Genomic DNA, 21,525 nt, shown 5'->3' with positions numbered 1-21,525 from the left:
TGCAGATTTAGCAGGGTGGTGCATTCCGGGAAGGGTTATTGGTCGCGAGACTAAGAATTTGGACTTTATTTTAATCCGAATCCAGGAGATAACATTTGTTAAGCTCTACACATTTTTGAATTCTATCAACGTAGACTACTTGGTTGTAAAAATTCCAACTATAGGGTTTTCTAAGTGTCTAAGGACCTTTGAAAATTATATTCCTAGAACTTTTTGATCAACATACTGCGGAAAATAGCTCAAAAAGAGTTAATTTTGCGACTACATTTGCCTTGATGCTTCCGCAATTTTGTCTAAAATTCATTTTTCAGAACATAGTCCAGGCCACGAATGAGCATCTGCAACAAATTTGACATTGGTCGGATAAGCTAATCTGCTTTTAAACTATATTTCTTTAGCCTTTTCTGCTTACAAACATGGTTTCATTTGTTAAGTAACTTAAGTTATTAACTGTCACTGAATCCGTATTGTAAATGCCGGCCTCGATACTCTTCTTCTTTTGCTTTAGCTCGATACGCAAAACAACAACTTTCTATTTTGTTTAACAATAAATTCAGACCCGGCCTCCAGCAACCGTTCAAATTTGCGATGAGTTTTTTAAATTTGTATTTTTTATTTATATGAAATATTGCCCATAAATTCTCTATGCTAAAAGATCTTGTTTTGTAGAATTTTATTTTCCATACGAGTATTAATACAATTTTGCACAAAATGGAAACGTAAATATATGGAAATCTGTATCTTGAGATGGGAGATTTTCTGTTCGATTTGGTGTCTTGGGCAAATTTCTAGATAATATTTTAGAATATTCAGTAAAAATAGTTACACTCTTTAAAAAATACCCATTTCTTTAAATAACTTTTTTTACTTGTATGCCTAAAATACGTATTTTAATTTTCAAATTTTTATTGAATATTTTATGTAGAGCGTCCAATTTTCCGGGGTTACAAAATTCCCGGGAAATTGGAAATTTTCAGCAAATTTCCCGGGAAATTTGAATTTTAATGAAACATTTTTTGATCCTGTTTCTGATTTAATATCTTGCAACAGAATTGTTTGACCGAGCAGACGGAAATAGCTTGCGAATAACATTTTTTGATATTTGAAAATACTACATTTTATGTTATTTATAACAAGATTTGTTTTTCGTCGTTATGATTTTTTTGTTATTGGATTGTTATTGTAATAACAGACTAATAACATTTTAAGTTATTCTTCGAACAAATCTTTGTTATTATTTTTTGTTATTTTAACAACTAATCCGATCATCCCAATAACAGTTGGCGGTATTCTTTCATAACAAAAAATGTTATTCCAAAGTTGTTTTGGCTTTCAACAAACATCAGACCAATAACAAATTTTGTTATGATAACATAAACTGTTATTTAACCCTTATGCAAAAAATGATTTTTCAAGAAGATTCCATAACACTTTCTGTTATTTTAACAGTATTTGTTATTGAAATGGCATGGATTTAGTTATTACCGTCTGATCGGGTAGAACAGCAACTTTAACGGTCAAAATGAGCTTAAGGATCAATTAATGGCTTGACTGCTTGTAAAAAATTATGCAACCTTGAGAAAATTTATTACATTTCAAATTTAAAATCGTATGAAATAAAAAAGATATTATTAGTACTTTTTGTTGAGAGGTATTTCATTTAATCAAAGTGTTTGTACAGTAAAAATCTATGCTCCTCAATAGTAAAATTGCTTTTAAATTTGTCTCAGTGACCAGAAAATGGAAATGCAAAATAACTTATTCCAGAACAAGTAATTTCATTTCATAAATAGAATTTGTCATTGAATTTGTTTTAAAAATCTAATTTCTAGCACTATTTAACTTGAAACACTTTTTCATGAAATCACAACTCAAAGTTTGAAAATATTTGAAGCGAGTTTTTAAAATATGGTTGCATCCGTTAGCTAAATTTCATATAATACGAAGTTATTTTTAATGATTTTTCATGGTTCCATTTATGATTCGATTTTAGTTATATGGCTTTATGGCCTAATACATTAATTAGATTAAAGTTATTTTCATAGTGTAAAAGTGGTTGAAATTAAACGATTTTTTTAACCCTCTTACGCTCACGGCCTTAAATAAACTTATAACTTCAAACTTTTTCGAATACTTTTAAACAAATTCTTATCGAACAACCCTTTTTTTTAATTAAATTCTTTCAATTCGATTTCATCCAATTTCGTAAACAAAAATGTTAAACAAATCTCAATTTGTATCTTGGCCGGAAGAGGTGAATATGTTATTTGCAAATGATATAACACAATATTTCGTTAAAAAAAAGTTGTCGAAACAAAAAAAGTTAATATTCCTTCCATAACCTTCGGGAAGTCGCGTGTTTTCGCCTTTCTTACAAGTGCCCTTACAAACTGTGTACAAAGTACACGTACGCGACCTCCGGTGGGATAATAGCGTAATTTTTGTTACCCAACATATAAGCAAACAATATTCCTAGTTGTGCATGCTTCAGAAATAAATATTATCGAATTAAAGCTTGACATGAAATTTACGGACAAGTTGAATAGTTCAATATGAACAGTAGATGAAAATGAATATAATGAAATCAGGTTCTTTAATTATTTTCTTGTATAATTTTAAAACACTGGTGATAAAAAAGTAGGAAAATGTATACTTTCACTTGTATTTAGGGAAATATTTTTGTCCGGGAATTCCCGGGATTTTTTTTTCCGGGACGGGAAATTGGACGCTCTAGTTTTATGGGACTTAAAAAACATCTTTTGAGCCATAGTGCATGTTCATTAGGGTGCCCAAGCGGAAAACGGTTTTTTGGGTTATTTCAAGCATTTGTGCAAATTTTGTGCGAAATTGGATGAGATTAACCCATTGATACCCGAGTCTAAATGTGGTGAAAAAAAAAATGTTTTTCATACAAAAATGACGTTTTTTAAATCGCTAATAACTTGTCAGGATCTAGTTTTACAGCTTTGGGTGTATTGCATTAAATTTTCAATAAGAATCTCACTTTTGGGAATATTTGGATGGAAGTAGTGCACCGTGCAGACCAAACCGCAAGAAACTTGTGTTTTTCCTACATTTTTTCGATTTTTCCCCTACAAACTTCACCTATGAGTATCAATAGGTAAATGATGACCGATTTTGCTTATATTTGGAGCAGAGTCCTAAAATAGGTCAAGGAACAATATTCAGCGAGGTTTTGAAAAAAAGTTCCATATTCTGGGTACCCTAATGTACAAGCAAAATCTGGTTTGAAGTATTATTTTTTTTTGAAAAGTGTAAAAATCGGTATTAAACCGATTTTTTTAATGAACAAAAAAAAACCAGCTAAACAAAACTGTTCCTACAGCAGCAACCGATTGTTTGCCTTGAGAATTAAGTTTTACCGCTTGAATAAAATTGCAACGCTTGCTTAGTGCGTATCCTATACCATCAACCTTTGCAAAAACCGCCAAAATCCAAGCGAAACTTACTTGGAGACACCATGGAGATTTTCCCTTGTCCCCTTAAAAAGTGGAGCATCAACATTTTCCGTCTTCCAAATCCTTTTCCTTGTCCCTGGTGCGCCGTGGTGAGAATCTGGTTCAAGTGGATTTGGTTCTATTCCCATTTATCAATTCCTAAGCAACTTGGGCTTAGACAATCATCACATCACATGACGAAATCCAGTCTGCAATCCGCTAAAATCACCGTCTGCTAACGAGGCGAATAACTCGTCAGGGATAACTCGGACCGTTTTGCGGTTTTCGACAAAGTGTTTTGTCATAAAATTTTACTTGAGAATCCCACGTTTGACAACAATCCGACACATTTAACGCCATCTTTTGGTGGAATTTGGAAATATTTTGCATATTGCCCATGACTTCTCTTACGTCAGAAACCAACTTTGATATTGTTTAGACTATTGAACGATGCTGATGCGAATAAAGAACCACCACTCTCGTTCTACTCACTACAGTGGCTTTCATTAACAACTTTGGTCTATTCCTCCTCCTCCTCCGGGGAAAGTGCTCCACCGGATGAACAATTCGTACGTAAAGATTGAAGCAAGAGAAAGAATACAAATTTCTTGTTTTGATGGGTCTCTTTAAAGCTCGTTAAGTTGAGCCTCATGAATGGAGTTTGCGCTTTTTAATGGCAGTAATAAATTCAGCCTAAAGCTGTTTCGTTTGTGGGATAATTGATCGCAGCATGATTATAAGGTAGCTGAAAACTTGAGCACTATTGAGAGCAAACGCATTTCGAAGTGGTGATTCATCCTCTGTTTGCTTTATAACTTAATAAATCAGTGACGACAATAAGAGTAAACCTCCCCCTTCCAAACATACCAGAAACCGATCTTCACAGTGAACAACTAGATCGCACTGAAACCCACTTGCGGCTTGTATAGTTTCCGCTGGATGCATCTCTTCACTATAGAGATTGTTTACCATGGTCTGAACATTGTACATCACACAAGCGTTCATTTTCCAATCTACAACTTCCCCTTCAGCCGTCACTACACGGAGAAAAAAGAGTTCCCAAAATCGTGAAAAAGCGTTCATGAAAATGGGAACCACGAACAAAGTGTTCAAATCCCATGGTACGATTTCCAAAAACGTACCATGGGATTTGAACACTTTGTTCGTGGTTCCCATTTTCATGAACGCTTGTTCACGATTTTGGGAACCTTTTTTTCTCCGTGTACAGAGAGTGAATCGAGTGAAAAGCAGCGACCGGTTGAGTCAAGTGTGGCGAATCAATGAATCATCCGCTTACACTCGGTTACTTTTAAAAAATCAAAACTTCAAAAAAAGGTTCAATTTTCGATATAAATCTTTTTCAACGCAATTGACCGTACCGCTAGCAGTCGTACGTCAACGGTCATGCGACTCATCATCCGAGCGGGTTAGTGCCGGAGGAGAGGGGTTCATGGCCGATTAACAGTGACGGTGAGGTGCGACGGCTTTGGCGGGAAAAATTCGTAGAATTGAATCATTTCTTCGCCGCGGTGTTCGTTTATGTGCGCTTACCGCGAGGGGATTCCACCAGTGTATCGGATATTTGCATAAACCGTTGGACACAGGTAGAAAAATCGCTGGTATTAGGGGTGAAAAAGAAATAAGAATTGATTTTAGTTTGACCAAATCTACTTAGCAACAAAACTACTCAATAAACCTAAGAAAAAAAAATCATGACATAATATTTTAATTTGTTGCTGTGCAATCTTCTTGGTGCCAGCACACAGATAATTCTGGATAAATCTCTATATGAGTCATACCTATGTTGCAAAAGCAACGTTCTCGAACAAAAACAGAAGCAGGGTTGGTCACTAAATATTATTACCACTGTGCAACTTAGCAAAAAGAGTTCAATTTCCAAATAAACTCTCAGAATCATAAAACGATAAAAACGATCCCACTTTATGCCTTGCTCACATTTATATACAATCCAAACTCAATTTTCCGAAGTTTGATTATTCGAAGGTTTGTATAAGACTTAGCATAATCGAATCATTAACAAAAAAATACGTGTCGAATTGTACGACCCCAAACTAGTCAAAAATGAATAGTTGATGTCCTATTAAATACGAAATGTATCTTTTCAATATTTCATCACCAATCAAGTCTGAACTGTAGAAATGCAATTGGGTACTAAAGCTCTATGTCAATTATTATTAGGCTTAGTGATTTTTCACGCTCAAAAATTGCAAATTTCACGGGGACCTCAATTTCAAAACACCAAATTTCACGCAAATTTCGCGGAACGTGAAAAATGTTAAAATAACTCTGAAAATCTTATGTTTAAATCGCAGAAACTGCTTGTTATGCTTCATTATATATTATTTAAATAAACTAAAAACAATTTCAATAAATTTGAACCAGACACAAAAAAAATCTCATAATTTTCCAAAAAGATTCCGCCTGGTTTATGGATGGGCTCTATATATATTTTGAAACAAAATGTAGAGCATGCGTATTCTCATTTATTAAACTATTTTTTTAATAAAAAAATTATATATTTAAATATTTTTAAAAGTTGATTTCAAAGATAAAAAATACCCTTCATTTTAATTTGAATAAAACAAAGCTTGATTCTTTCAATTCTTATGTAACTATACCTTTCAAATAAAATAGCAGTGAAAGTTTTATAACAGCATATGAAAATATTATTAAACTAACCTAAAGTAACCATCACAACGTCCTTCCTTAATCTGATACAAAGTGTTATACCAACAGGTTATCATTTCCAATAAATTACAAATCACAAATTACTAAATTTAGTTGATTTCCAAACATAAAAACAAAAATTTGAACAATTCTTTGAATGGTTCATATCAAGCTTTTCAACAGTAAACCAATAAAAAAATTTTAAATAGTATGTATGGATGAAATATGTATTATGTTGTTATTTAAAAAAAAATATTTGAGAAAATTGATAAATTTCACATTTACGCCGTTCTCGAAATCGGCAAAAATCACTAACCCTATATTAGTAATTAAACAAGGGTATTCACTCGTTAATTCTACAGTCTTTCATAAGATTATTTTTATTCTTATTTGAGTTTGATAAATCATTTTGAGTAAAATCGTTACAGTTTCAGACAAGCATAAAATTTCACGGGATTTCGCCGAAAAAGCCAAATTTCACGGATTTCGACCCGGGCAGACGGTAATAACAAAATTCATGCCATTTCAATAACAAATTCTGTTAAAATAACAAAAAGTGTTATGGAATCTTCCTGAAAAGTCCATTTCTGCACAATGGTTTAATAACGGTTTATGTTATCATAACAAAATTTGTTATTGGTCTGGTATTGGTTGAAAGCCAAAACAACTTTGGAATAACATTTTTTGTTATGGAAGAATAACTCCAACTGTTATTGGGATGATCGGATTAGTTGTTAAAATAACAAAAAATAATAACAAAGATTTGTTCGAAGAATAACTAAAAATGTTATTAGTCTGTTATTACAATAACATTCCAATAACAAAAAAATCATAACGACGAATAACAAATCTTGTTATAAATAACGTAAAATGTTATTGGCCTAGTATTTTCAAATATCAAAAAATGTTATTCCCAAGTTATTTCCGTCTGCTCGGGTCACGCTGTCCACGAAATCGTGAAATTTCACTAACCCTAATTATTATGTACAACCCCGAGCAGACGGCAATACCTTGGGAATATTTTTTTTGTCATTTGTAAATACTAGTCCAATAACATACTATGTTATTTATAACAAGTTTTGTTATTCGACGTTATGATTTTTTTGTTATTGAATTGTTATTGTAATAACAGACTAATAACATTTTAAGTTATTCTTCGAACAAATCTTTGTTATTATTTTTTGTTATTTTAACAACTAATCCGATCATCCCAATAACAGTTGGCGGTATTCTTCCTTAACAAAAAATGTTATTCCCAAGTTGTTTTGGCTTTCAACCAATATCAGACCAATAACAAATTTTGTTATGATAACATAAACTGTTATTCAACTCTTATGCAAACATTGATTTTTCAAGAAGATTCCATAACACTTTTTGTTATTTTAACAGTATTTGTTATTGAAATGGCATGAATTTTGTTATTACCGTCTGCCCGGGACGGTAAAAAACACGATTAAAAACCATTTCTGATAACTTTTTTTTTTATTTTAATGCAAAAAAATATTGACAAGACAACATTTTTTCGATGGATCAACTACACAAAAATGATGGTAATGTTCATCTGGAAATGGTGACATATTTTGTAGCAAAAAAAAATGATTATGATGAATTTTCATCAGTTTTTGATGAATGTTTATCTGGTTCACATTTTTACACATTTTTTATGTAATATTACTCAAAAATAGAGTTAATATTCAACCTACCAAATTTTTAATATTCCAAAATTCAACTTTTTTTCTGTGTAACGAGCTGTCAAGTAGGAACTTTTTTGTCAAGAAGGACCGCGAGGTTAATGTTTCCAAATTGATTTAAAAATCCATTTCAAACTCTTTGTGGTCGTACAAAGGGTCATTGTACTTAGAAAAATAAGTTTTATCGCTGTAAACAATAATATCAGCAATCCAAGCTTCATTTTAGGACCCAATTAAAAATATCAGCATCCACCCTATAATTTTTTCATTGTTGTACACAGAAAAAAAAATGATGGTAATATTCATCAGGAAATGGAAATTTTACCCCAGAAATGATGAAATTTCATCAGTTTTTGATGAATATTCATCAGGTTCACATTTTTACACATTTTTTGTGTAATATTACTCAAAAAAGAGGTAATATTCAACCTACCAAATTTTCAACATTCCAAATTTACCTATAGAATTAACCTATAATCAATCTATTTACCTGGTCAAGTAAATCGTTTGAATTGATTTGTAATAAATCGTGTTGACAAGATTGTCCAACATACCATTAGAGTTTTATCGTCTGAGCAGAATGGAATCTCACAGCAGATGTTTCTTCGTGTTTGTCATATGTACAGTTTTGAGTTTTTCATCAATTTCAACTATAAAGACATTTTCGTGCTTGAGACCGATTGGCAACTCCAACTTTTACTCAATAAATTACACCGAAGGTATCGGACATGTTTTGCAGTTATTCAATGCATTAAACAGCACCTTTGCTTGTGTAAACTTCACCGCAACTCAAAGTGACAACGTTTGGAACATTACCATGGGCTGTGCCGAGGAGTCACGCGATTCTCTGGAACTATTGACTGCCGAAAGTACGAGGTATAGTTCCTTTGGCAGCCTGGGTACTAATATACTCTGGATTGAGGCCTGTAATGCAGAGGGAAGATATTCGTTTATGAAGATGAAAGGACTAACAGAATGCGAGCCGCCCGTCAGCAGCAACTGTACCTTTAGCATGACCATTGCTGTTGGGTTCGACTTGCGATTCAGAATGAGCGACTTTGATGCGGACCCCGAACTGCAAAATCAGGCTGAAGGTGGCAAGCTCGGATTACATGCAATTGTGAGAAAGGATGGTAGACAAAGCAAAAGGCGTTCAAGATCTGGATCCAGAGAACCTGCAAACAAGTTTGGGATTTGGATTGTAATTGTTACGACATTGGTAATTCGCTGGCAATTGTACTAAACTTAACTTATTGTTAGAGAAAAAACATTAGAGCCTACAAAGTGACAACAAAATTGATCATAATAAAAGGCTATCGGAGTTTTTTTTTATCAATATATTTAAGCATAAATTTCGAAAATGTATCAAATCGCTGAAATTAAGCTGTTTTCAGTTGTTATTTCAACAAAACATCAGATTGGAGTTCCCTTAACATGCCTTTAATATCCTACACCATGGAAAATGTTTATCTCGGTCGTTAGTTTCAATAACAGCATCAAAATTTGGTTTTCCCATTTTTTCAAATTCTTCTGAAAAAACAATTTTATTCCTGTTCGTCAAAACTATTCGCATTTGTAGCTAATATCGTCTTGAATAAATTTGCTAAAAAGCCATTACTATTACATCGAGTCTAAGAAAAGTTAAAGCCATTTTTGTGTACAAAAAGTACAAAAAGAAAAAAAAAATTTAAAAATTATTGTACAGTCCAGACTCGATTATCCGAAGTTCGATTATCCAAATTGAAATCATGACAAAAAAAAACAATTATCGTGTTTTTTTTTTCCTTTTTCTTCAAATTCGAGTTCTGCGACCATATTTTAGTCAAATTTGAATGGTTGATTGCCTATTAAGTTAAAAAAATGCATTTTTCTATATTTCATTACCGCCATTTTGTCCGCCATCCTCGATTTGAAAATTCTAATTTTTTTTAAAGTAGTGTATGGGTTATGCTTAAGCTCATCCATCAAATATAAGACATAGAAAAAAAGTTTTTTTTGTGATTCGATTATGCGAATTTATATAAATTTCGGTAAAGCGACGTAAACGTATTGTTGAATAGAAATTTTAGCTGAAAGATATTAGCAAGCACACAAAAAATATTTCCGAATGTTACATCATTTTTGATGTAACACTTTTGCACGACATTAAAATTTAAATGCAATTCGATGTAAATTTGAAATAATTTATACGTAAAAACAAGATCAAGACTTTACGTGCGATTCAACCATTTAAGCCAAATCTCAAGTTTATATCAACTGAGTTTACATGTGATTAATTTTTCCGTGTCGAGTTTTTCCAAAAATTGCTCCATAAACCCCAGATGAAAAGTAAGACCAACCATCACCACTTCGCAACTCTCAAAGGCGCCTATCATGCTGATCAATCACGGCGCCGGCCACGACCAGTGGTAACTAATGTTATACTTCGTTAAAGTATAACATTAGCTTTGAGGGGTTAGTAAGATGGGTATGAGGTCAGGATTCACCATGCGACCATGAGCAATGTGTTATCGGTTGAAATTTTATGAATCTTTGGCAGCCGGCTGCGGAAAGATACAATGTTGATTATTTAGAAAGCTTGAGCAAAACTACATCAATCCTGAGATATCTAGGGGCAATATTTGAAAAGGGCGCACAAGCATTTTGACAGCTTAGACTGTTTTGAAAATTCCAGGCAATAGATAAGGCGTCATCCATAAAGTATGTCACGTTCTAAGGAGGGAGAGGGGTTGGGGGTTCTGAACAAGGTTTGAATGTTTTTCTAAAACAAACATGGCTACCAAATGGTTACGGATTTTTTTTCTCAAGGAAAATAAGTTCTCATCACAAAACGGAAAAAAAGGTTACAAGTTTTCTACGATGTTGAAACAGAAATCAAAAAATATCTTCAGTTTTGAAGGCGTTTTCCAAAGAATATTTTTGTAAGTAAATTAGGATTTATTTACTTAACCTTAAACTCACATTCATTTTATTTAAAGCTAATAAATTTAAATATTAAATTGTTAGTTTTTGAATGAATCATAAAAAGAAACCTGTCCCTAGTGATCGATTTTACATATAAATTCAATTTGCTCACTTTCTAGCTGAAATTTTTAAGAAACACAGTGACTATCATAGTCACCATGTTTTTTTGATTACAATTTTAAAAGAAACTTTTTTTCGAAGCTCATTTGATTTTTTTAAGACGTGCAAGGACATCACCCCATGGCTGAAGAAGATTATTATTGCAAATTAATGTATCTAAAAATTGTATTTATGAAAATGACGCTTAAAAGGTCCTTTTCAAATATCCGTGACCTATAAAATATATTGCTTAGGAATTTTGATTTATATTAATTTTAAAATTTTCTATACATATAAAAGGAGGCGATACTTATTGAATCTTCACCTAAACCGAAACTTTATGAATAATCGTGCGGCTCCATCAAAATATATGTAAAACTTAAAATTGGATAAAAAAACTAAAATTCGCAGGTAAAATATTTTCTAGTTCACGGATATTTCAAAAGGACCCCTTAAGCTACCTTTCCAAGAAGATATTTTTTAGCTACATTGATTTGCAATGATAATCACCTTCCATCATATTGGCGTGGGACATACAGTATGGAAAAATTCTTACCGGTTGAATAATATTTTGATTTTTTTGAAAATATTGAAAAATAAATTGATATCCCATCATTCTTCGATACATTTTCTAAATTAAGCCCTTTTTGGTACTGAAATCTTGAAATTTGTTCAACGATGATTTACGATATCAAAAAAGTTTGCTTAACGATCAACATTCTCAGATATTAGTAGAGAAATAGTAAACATTAAGATATTTTACATATTCAATGATTATTTCAAAATTAGTTGCATTTTTTATTTATATTTTTTCCAGTTTCAATTATTTTAAATGCAAAACTTTGATTTGTTTGTACTCAACTCAAAAACAAAATGCGCATGTAGAGTTCCAAGTAATAGATTTGTTTAATCGTTGATTATTTGTTGGATGAATTATACTGCCAGTGACTTTTTTTCCGAATTCCAAAAACAGTGATATATTTCAATTTAAAAATCATGTATCTCGTTACTTTTTTCGGCGGTTGGTGATTTGTGGACCCTTCATATTTTTTTGAGTTATGATATTTAATACTTGGGTAAGAAGTGATTAGCATGCATTACAAATATAAGATGTTTTTTATTATAAATATAAGAAGTTTTTTTTTAAATTAACTTCGACTGCGGGTTATCAGAAATTTTTGGCTCCGACTCCGACTCCAGCTCATAAAATTTAGCCAACTCCGGCTACTACTCCGACTCCAGCTGGTCGAGTTTTGACGACTCCGACTCCGACTCCACAGCCCTGACAAAAACCACCCTTTTTAAAATCTTCCGGACGTAAGTCAAAATCGTTTTTTAAGCTTAACTTTTTAAGTACTTAACTAAACTTCATAATTTATGGGACTCCAAGACGAATCGAATTAGACCAAAATTGTCCAATTCGGATCAGCCACAAAGTAAAACATTTCTATGTAAAATCGCATGCAAAGACATGCACATTACCTTTGTGAGCAAAAAGCATGTAAGCGTGTACACAAAAAGCCTGTACGAAAAAAAAGGATTTTGCACACCTCAAAAATAACAACATTCCGGAAAGAGTCATCTTTAGATTACCAAGTTGTGTACGTACACGTTTCCAATATGCTTTTTCTCACATCATGTGTATGATTTTGCATGCGATTTTACCATAAGATTTTTTTGCTGTGTAGTGCTGCTATAATTGAGCGAGAATATTTCGATATGTATACGTGAAGGGGGGTCTAGGAGCTCGTATTAAGAAGTTCATTTTTCGTGTGATTTGATAGCCTTTCCTCAGTAAAGTGACACTCCTATACCAGCGTTTCGGAAGGTTGTTTCAACGTGGTGAGACGGTGAAAATTAGGTCTAATTATGTTGACAATCACAATCAAATTGCAATGTTGAAATCAAAGTGCTGTTCACAATAAATTATTTTCTTCACTTAAATTTGCATCTATTGTTGTCGAAACGTCATCGGCGTAGGATGGAGCCTTGGAGGATCAAAAACATTGTCGCAATCTGGATAATTCTGCGATGCATTCCGCTACACCCAACTTACACAGAACAGTGTTCGAAACCACTCAATGAAACCTTACTCGCGGATTCGGCCGAAGGATTCGCTCAGCTTTTTCATTCCAACGTGGACCAACCGAAAACGGCATGCGTTCGCTTCTCGGCCATCCGGCACGACAACATCTGGAACATTACGGGGAACTGTTTTGAGTTAGATAACGACTGGATTGGTCAGTTTGTGTCTGACTTAGAGCGGTACAGTTCGTTTGGCCTCCGGGATTCCGACGCACTCTTCATTGAGGCTTGCAGCGAAAGTGGCAGATATGGTATTGAGGCTGCGGATGATATTGCTAAGCAATGTAACAAAATCAACGCCAACTGTTCGTTCCGCTTGGTCGTCCAGGTTGCGTTCACGATGGCGGCTCTGGAACACGAGAATATGTCCGCTTGGTACATAAAAGGTTTTAAAGGGCCAGCGGTAATGTTTCTAGATAGAATTAAAAATAAACGGCCTAAATCTAAAAGTCGAGCGGTGAAATTTTTTCAAGCGCCTTGTAAATTTTGGACTTTTTCGTCAATTGTGATTGCTTTTATATTGCAGAAAAGGTTTGAGCTAAGCTTAACTTAATAAAATACCAATTATACGGAAACTCTTCTCTTTTCTTGAATACCTGGCCTCCCTAGACAAAAAAGTTGGAAGTACATTTTTAAATTCAATGGTTGGAATGATTCGAAAGGAAGGCATCACGTCTTCCTCTTCACGAAGAGAGTGGAAGGTTGAATTCTAGTGCTCAGTTGCTCCGGAATTTGCATCTTCCCTTTTTTGTTTTCGATTCATTCATTCCTTCTACTGATCAACATTATAACACAACTCGACTAGTTGATGTCAGTAAACACTTCAGTTTCATAAAGGTGTGATAGATTTGGGCTCCCCGAATACGCTTCAATAGACAGAAATGGATTTAATTTAATCCCCTGCCAATAAATAAAATTGTAAATATCGGGTATAAATGCACAGAAAAAAAAGCATGGTAATATTACATCTGGGAAGGGGTACATCTTTTATGTCAGAAAAAAGATGTAATTTTACCTCTGGAAATGTGTAATTTTGCCACTTTTCTGGTGTAATTCCACTTTTTTAGTCTAAATTGAGGTAAAATAACATCATAAAAGAGGTAACATTCAACCTTAAAAAATTACAGCTTCCAAATTTACATTATTTTTTTCTGTGTGCTCTTTTTGTTACCCTCATAGAGCAGTTCTCTACAAAATTGAACTTTTTTTACAAATTTCAATTTTTTGTATTTTTTTAATCGGGCTGTAACTTTTTTGGTGCCTTCGGTTTGCCCAAAGAAGCTATTTTGCATCATTAGTTTGTCCATATAATTTTCCATAAAAATTTGGCAGCTGTCCATACAAAAATGATTTGTGAAATTCAATAATCTGTATCTTTCGAAGGAAGTTGCAGGACTGCACTGAAATCAATGGTAGACGGTAATTTTTTTTTAATTTTTAATTTCAGTTTTTGTCACTAAAACTTGATTTGCAAAAAAACAGTATTTTTTTTATTTTTATACTGATTTTTTCAAAAAATCGAAATACTGGTTGCAAAATTTTCTCAGCTTCATTTTTGGATGTAAAATCGAATTTGCAATCAAAAAGTACTGTAGTTGAATTTTCATAAAGTGCGCCGTTTTCAAGTTTTAGCAATTTTTAGGTAACTTTTTTTTTAAATAGTCTCAGTTATTATTTTTTTTTATTTAAATCAGTGCGCATGTTCGCCCACTTTTGAAAAAAAAATTAAAGGCTGAGAAAATTCTCTATATTTTGCTTTTTTTAACTTTGTTGCTACGAACCTTAGTTGCTGAAATATTGCCATGCAAAGGTTTAAAAACAGGAAAATTGATGTTTTCTGAGTCTCACCCAAACACCCACATTCGTGAAATTTTCCTATCTTTTCGAAAACAATTTTGTAATTCAAGACTAACATTTCAAAAGGGCGTATTATTGAATATTACGCTCTTTTGAAATGTTAGTCTTGATTTAAAAAAAAATGTTTTCGAAGAGATCGGGAAATTTCACGAATGTTTCATATTTTAAATTTGTAAATCGGACCATAAGTTGCTGAGATATCGACGTTAGAAAATGGTGGGTTGTTTGGGTGAGACTCAGAAAACATCAATTTTCCTGTTTTTAAACCTTTGCAATAAAGGTCTTATCAACAAAGTTCAAAACAGCAAAATAAAGAGAATTTTCTCAGCTCTTTAAAAATATTTTTTTCAAAAGTGGGCGAACATGGACACTAAATTAAAAAAAAATTAAAAACTGATACTATTTTCAAAAAAGTTACCCAAAAATTGCTATAACTTAAAAACGGTGCACTTCATCAAAATTTCACTGGAGTACTTTTAGATTGCAAATTTGCTTTTACATCGAAAATAGAAGCTGAAAAAATGTTGCGACCAGTATTTCGATTTTTATAAAAAATCAGTAGGTCGTGGAAGGTTCCTTGGAGTAAAAAGAGGTTTGGGTGCTCTCCCCATTCAAGCCTTCGGACTCCTAGGTTCGAGCAGAAACTTGCAATAGAGACCACAAAAGACCTGGGGGTCGTTAATGTGGATGGTTTGATTTTTTTATTTGAAAAAATCAGTATTAATTCAAAGATTCATAACTCAGTCGAAGATTTTTTGCCCGTTCTGGAAATTTCTGAAAAGTTGGCATTTGATGTCCCCTAACATTTCAGAAAATGAAAAAATAAAAATAAAAAAAATGTTGCAAATCAAGTGGCAAAAACTGATATTAAAAATCATCAAAAAAAGTTTACCGTGTATCATTTTTTTCATCAGCTTAGTCCTTATACATACACGGAGAAAAAAGAGTTCCCAAAATCGTGAACAAGCGTTCATGAAAATGGGAACCACGAACAAAGTTTTCCAATCCCATGGCACGATTTTGATTTTATGAGTCCCGATCAGACGGTAATAACTTAATTCATGCCATTTCAATAACAAATACTGTTAAAATTACAGACCTCTTCAAAAATCCATTTTTGCATAAGGGTTAAATAACAGTTTATGTTATCATAAAATAATTTGTTATTGGTCTGATGTTGGTTGAAAGTCAAAACAACTTTGGAATAACATTTTTTTATGGAAGAATACCGCCAACTGTTATTGGGATGATCGGATTAGTTGTTAAAATAACAAAAAATAATAACAAAGATTTGTTCGAAGAATAACTTAAAAAGTTATAAGTTATTACAATAACAATCCAATAACAAAAAAATCATAACGACGAATATTATTGTTATTGGCCTAGTATTTTTAAATATCAAAAAATGTTATTCCCAAGTTATTTCCGTCTGCTCGGGATTACCCAAAACCTCTTTTAGGCAAATGGACCGACATTTTACTTCCCCATCCGATAGAAGGCCAGGAGGAGGATAAGGCGGGAATCGAACCCGCGCCCCACAGCAACTTAGGGATCGGCTGCCGAAGCCGCTAACCACCGCGCCACGAGGCCCTCTCCATAGATAAACGTATTTTTTTTTTGAAATTAAATATGTCTTTATTGAACTTTCTTATAATAATTACATTTCTTTTACATGCTAAGTGGTATGGCTTAATGCTCTTCATCTTTGTTGTATTTTTCGTTTTATTATTAACTGATCACATTTGTTTTATTTACTTCAAATTGTTTTACATTTTTTCATTGAATTGAATACATTTGGGTAAAAAAAGAAAAAAAATCACTTTAACAACTAATCCTAACTTAAAACTAAAAAAAGTAAATTCATTGAAATATTCAAAATCATTAGAACGAGTAAACTACGAACTGTATTTCAAGATAAATCCTCCAAGCGTTCTTACTTGTTCCGCACGAGTTTTGCAACCACGCAGTGTTGTTGTCATCTCGATGAAAATGTTCAGAAGTTCTTGTGGTGAAAACAGGTCACTGCTGCCTTCATCCGTTGATGCTGGTTGGTTTTCCCTCGGTTGCTGACTGAAGCCAGGAGGTGTTGTATTCTCTGCAACTTTTTGCCGCTGATTCAACGGCAATTTCTGCAGATTTGGAACCACTCGAACAGATTCCGCTCCAGGTGACGCCAAAGCAGGAAAATCCACGTCCGTGAAAGTGTTTTGCGACGATTTGGTTGGTGCCTCGTCGTCGCTTGCTGCCGAATTTTCACAAACTCAGCTCGTTTTGGGCAGCTTCGATTCTTGGTCGAATGGTCGCCGCCGCAATTGAAGCATTTCGCTTCGATGTTCTCGTTGATTGTGTTGCAAGCTTGAGTTTTGTGCTCACCTCCGCAGGTTGCACAACGACTCTTGATGAAACAGTTCCTTCCACCATGTCCAAACTGCAAGCAGTTCGAACATTGCGTCACGTCACGGTGCACTGGACGATAACGTTCCCAAGTCACGATGATGTTGAAAATTGCCCGAACTGCTTTCAGCTCAGACGGCGTTGTCGATCCTTTCTCGAGATGAACCAGGTACAGTTGATCACGATACTTGATGTCCTTGTTGTGTCTCGTCATCTTGAAGACTTCGATCGCGTTCAACTTAAGAGTTTTGAGCTCTTCTTTCAACACACTCACATCCATGTCGTACAGGCCTCGGAGGACCTGTTTCATGGGGCGTTTACCTGGATCGTCATGGCTGTAGTAATCAATCTTTGTGTTGTTCAAGAAATCCCGAACGTAGTTGTAATCGTTTCTAATAGGTAGCAGAATTTTGAGTCCATCAGCACACAAGCGAATGGAAGCTCGTAAAGCACCAGATTTGATAAACCCAGTCAGCCACTTTCGCACCGAATCCGATGACGATGTTTTCACAAAAATGGGTGGCAACTTTTCCCGTCATTCAAATTCTTCCTTCTCGCTCACGTCCACAGGGAGGGTAGCGAACTGGTTTCCAGACGAATTTTGAGCGTCCTTGCTCAAACTGCCGTGAGGCATTTTTTGCACTTTTTAGCACTTTTTTGGTGTGTGAGGGACGCACGTCTGACTCGCTTCTCTGCAGATCGCAGACTCATAGATAAACGTAATTATATTTATTGACATAAAATTCACTAAAATTCAATTCTGTCGATTGAAGCCCACAACTATGAACCATGAAGAAACTGAAGCGTTTACTGACATCAACTAAATAAAATTCAATTTGTGCAATATTTCAACATAAATAACAATCATGTGATTATAATGGTGAAACAAAGTGTTTACCGCAAATCAAAGTTGTCTTTGCGTATAATTCAGTACACTTTCAAACTCATTGTTGAAGCGATCTCGAAACAGGATGGAGCTCATCGACTGTGCGGTCGTATTCTGGACGATTCTTCACTGCACAACGTCTTTTGGTGGCATTAATGCAGAGGAGTGTTGGAGCCCTCGTAATGATTCTGACTTTGTGGGAACCATTGAAGCGAACGGATATGCGAACCTCTTTCGGACTAAAGTGTCAATAGATCTTGACAAGGTTTGTGTTGCCTTTCGGCCGTCCGAGACGGAAACATCTGGAACATCACAATGAACTATGCGGCAAAGGATTCCGACGCAATTGGGTCGATTTTGGCCGGTTTCGAGCAGTACAGTGCGTTCGGACTCCGGGATTCGGAAGTCATCTTCATCGAAGCTTGCAATGAAACTGCAAGATTTGGGTTTGAGGAGTCCGGTGGTCCCGCGGAAGTATGTTCCGATTACGAAGACATCATCAACTCCAAACGATCGGTCAATATATCCTTGCGGGTTGCGTTTGAGATGGCAGCGATACCGAAAGAGCTTTCTAGTTGGTACGATAAAGGTCGCATGTTTGGACCTTCGATGAGGAGTTATCCTAGAAAGGGCCGTAGAAAAACCCGTAGAAATGGCAGTAGAGCAAAGAGTTCATTCGGTTCGGTTTTTGGTTTGTGGGCATTTTGCACAGTGTTGATCGTGGTAGAGATTAAAAACCGGAATATCTTCTGAATTTCGTGGAGTGTCAGTTAATATCAAATCCGGCAAAAGTTTCCTAACCACCGGAATGTTGCGTTTTTCGTTTAGAATGGTTCACATTTGTAACTTGCTCTTTTACACTTGGGTAGAGGACCCCGAAATCGCCCACTTGATAGTGGGAATCTAGGAAATTTGACGAGAATTTAATGACAATGTATGGTTTCGGTTCTATTTGTTGTAGAACGTTTATGAACTATTTGACTTTAAGTTTCCACAAGGTTTATATTATTTACAAGTTCATTTTTGTTTTTTTCGTTTTATCAAGTGTTCTAAAGTGCCTATAAAGTATTTTTTTCAAAACGTTTTTTTTTAATCGCAATAACTCGTGATGTTTATAAGCAAACCCCTTATGTGTATAAATCAAAAATTTTGTAATTGTCTGCTCTACAACTTTGTAGAACACTATTACACTCTAAAAAGTAACCCTGCAAAGTTAGAAAAAACACGAAATTTGAAAATGAAATTTTTTTTTTTCTGAATGAAAAAATGACCCTTCTGAAACAATGTAGATCTGAAAAGTACATTAAATTTCTCTTGAAATGACATGTTCCAAAATTTTTTACAGTCGAGTAACGGAAAATGGTAGAATCTTTTTTTTAATTTTTTAAGTGTTTTTTTCGATGAAAAATACGTTTTTTCGGAATTCTGAGTACGCCATCAAATTGGGCGTCTAATTTTACATAAAAGTCCCTTTGACACAAAATTTCTATCTCATCACCGTTTCAGGCTGCAAATTATTGAAAAAAACGGACCTCTGATTCGTGATCAGAGACAAAAGTTACCCCTTAGAACAAAGTTTTACGCAAATCGAAGAGGGGTCGGGGCAACTTTTCCTGATTTCGTGTGAGTTGGTAGAGAATAACCCATTTACAATATTTCCGGATAAAATGAGTTGTTTACTCTCATTAACTTTATTACCCGCTGTAGTCGAAATTGACAGTAAAATGGCGGTTTTAAAAACGCTTTTTTTGAAGTGCTTATAAAAACTTGATAAGCAAAAGAAATTAAGGGGTTACATACATGTAGAAAATCACAAAATTTCATACTACAGAAATTGTTTTGAATCCATTAAAAGATGATTTTCAATCACTCCTGAAAGTTTCATGAAGATATTACATGATTAAACTGAGTTAGAGACGATTTTCAGCTCAACATTTTGCCGTGTGCAAAGCGGATTGTCAAACTTTCTGAGCGTTTTTCTCGAAACACCGAGTTAATTTACGGGTGCCACGATATCTCGAGATGGGATGGACCAAATTGGCTAAAATTTGGGGTGAAGACTCTCAAGACATATACCGTGTGCATGACGATACCGATTTTGAAATTTAGCTTTTTTTTAAAATACAAAAATCAAAAACTGACGATTTTTTATATGAAAAACACAAAAATATTTTTATCTTTTTTTTAAATAAGTTTTTTGAAAATCGGCCTTCGTCATGCACACAGGACCGGTTTAACGAGTCTTCACCAAAATTTTGAGCCGATTTGGTCAAGGCAGTGTTAAGATATCGTGGCACCCGTTTTTTGAAACTGCTAACTTCAAATAGCTATATCTCGGCAATGCACAGTGGGCGAAATGGAACCCAAAATCGGACTTAATTGAACGCGGCTGGTTCCCTGGTATGAATAATACTGTTTCTTATGTAAAAAAATCCGGGGAATCGATTGGTGATGGTTTCATCCACCGCACGAAACGGCAAAGGGTCCATTTTGCCCCAATTCCCCATTTTTTCACATTTTTTCTCGAAAATCGGTCTGTATTTAGAGCGGAGGCTTTATGAGGCCTTCCAAAATGCACTTAACTTATGTGAAAATGTCCCAGGAATCCAGTAAAAATAACCACTTGCACCGCAAAAATCATCTAGGGTCCATTTAACCCCAATTCCGCTATAGAAGCATTTTTGGCAGTTTTCAAATGTTAGGTCAGATTTTAAAAATCTGAAAATATTTTTATCGTAAAGAACAGAAAATTTTACATAAGAATGACGATTTGCACTTGAATGTTTGACACATTTATGATGATATAGAAATTAAACTAAATAAAAAGATTGAAGAATCACTTTTTGGCCAATTTTCCCAAACGCAGAATAAACTGCCTTTCACATACATTTTTTTTTATCAACATAAATGTGTCAGACTATCAAGTGCAAATCGTCATTCTTATGTAAAATTGTCTGATCTTTACGATAAAAATATTTTCAGATTTTTAAAATTTGACCTAACATTTGAAAACTGCCAAAAATGCTTTTATAGCGGAATTGGGGTTAAATGGACCCTAGATGATTTTTGCGGTGCAAGTGGTTATTTTTACTGGATTCCTGGGACATTTTCACATAAGTTAAGTGCATTTTAGAAGGCCGCATAAAGCCTCCGCTCTAAATACAGACCGATTTTCAAGAAAAAATGTGAAAAAATGGGGAATTGGGGCAAAATGGATCCTTTGCCGTTTCGTGCGGTGGATGAAACCATCACCAATCGATTCCCCGGATTTTTTTACATAAGAAACACTATTATTCATACCAGGGAACCAGCCGCGTTCAATTAAGTCCGATTTTGGGTTCCATTTCGCCCACTGTGCAATGATACAACCAAATGTCTTCAAATATGTTTTAATAATAGATAA

General features: G+C 34.3%; 1 protein-coding gene across 2 annotated transcripts in view; it reads left to right on the top strand.

Moving 5' to 3' along the window:
• The window catches only part of LOC120430841 (growth factor receptor-bound protein 2), a 146,899-nt gene that overhangs the window by 14,559 nt on the left and 110,815 nt on the right, over positions 1-21,525 (top strand). The window lies entirely within an intron of this gene.

This window comes from Culex pipiens, chromosome 2 (genome assembly GCF_016801865.2).
Source record: "Culex pipiens pallens isolate TS chromosome 2, TS_CPP_V2, whole genome shotgun sequence".
In the NCBI taxonomy this organism is placed as follows: Eukaryota; Metazoa; Arthropoda; class Insecta; order Diptera; family Culicidae; genus Culex; species Culex pipiens.
Note: the sequence above shows the minus strand (reverse complement) of the source record. Positions and strands in the feature narration are given on the sequence as shown.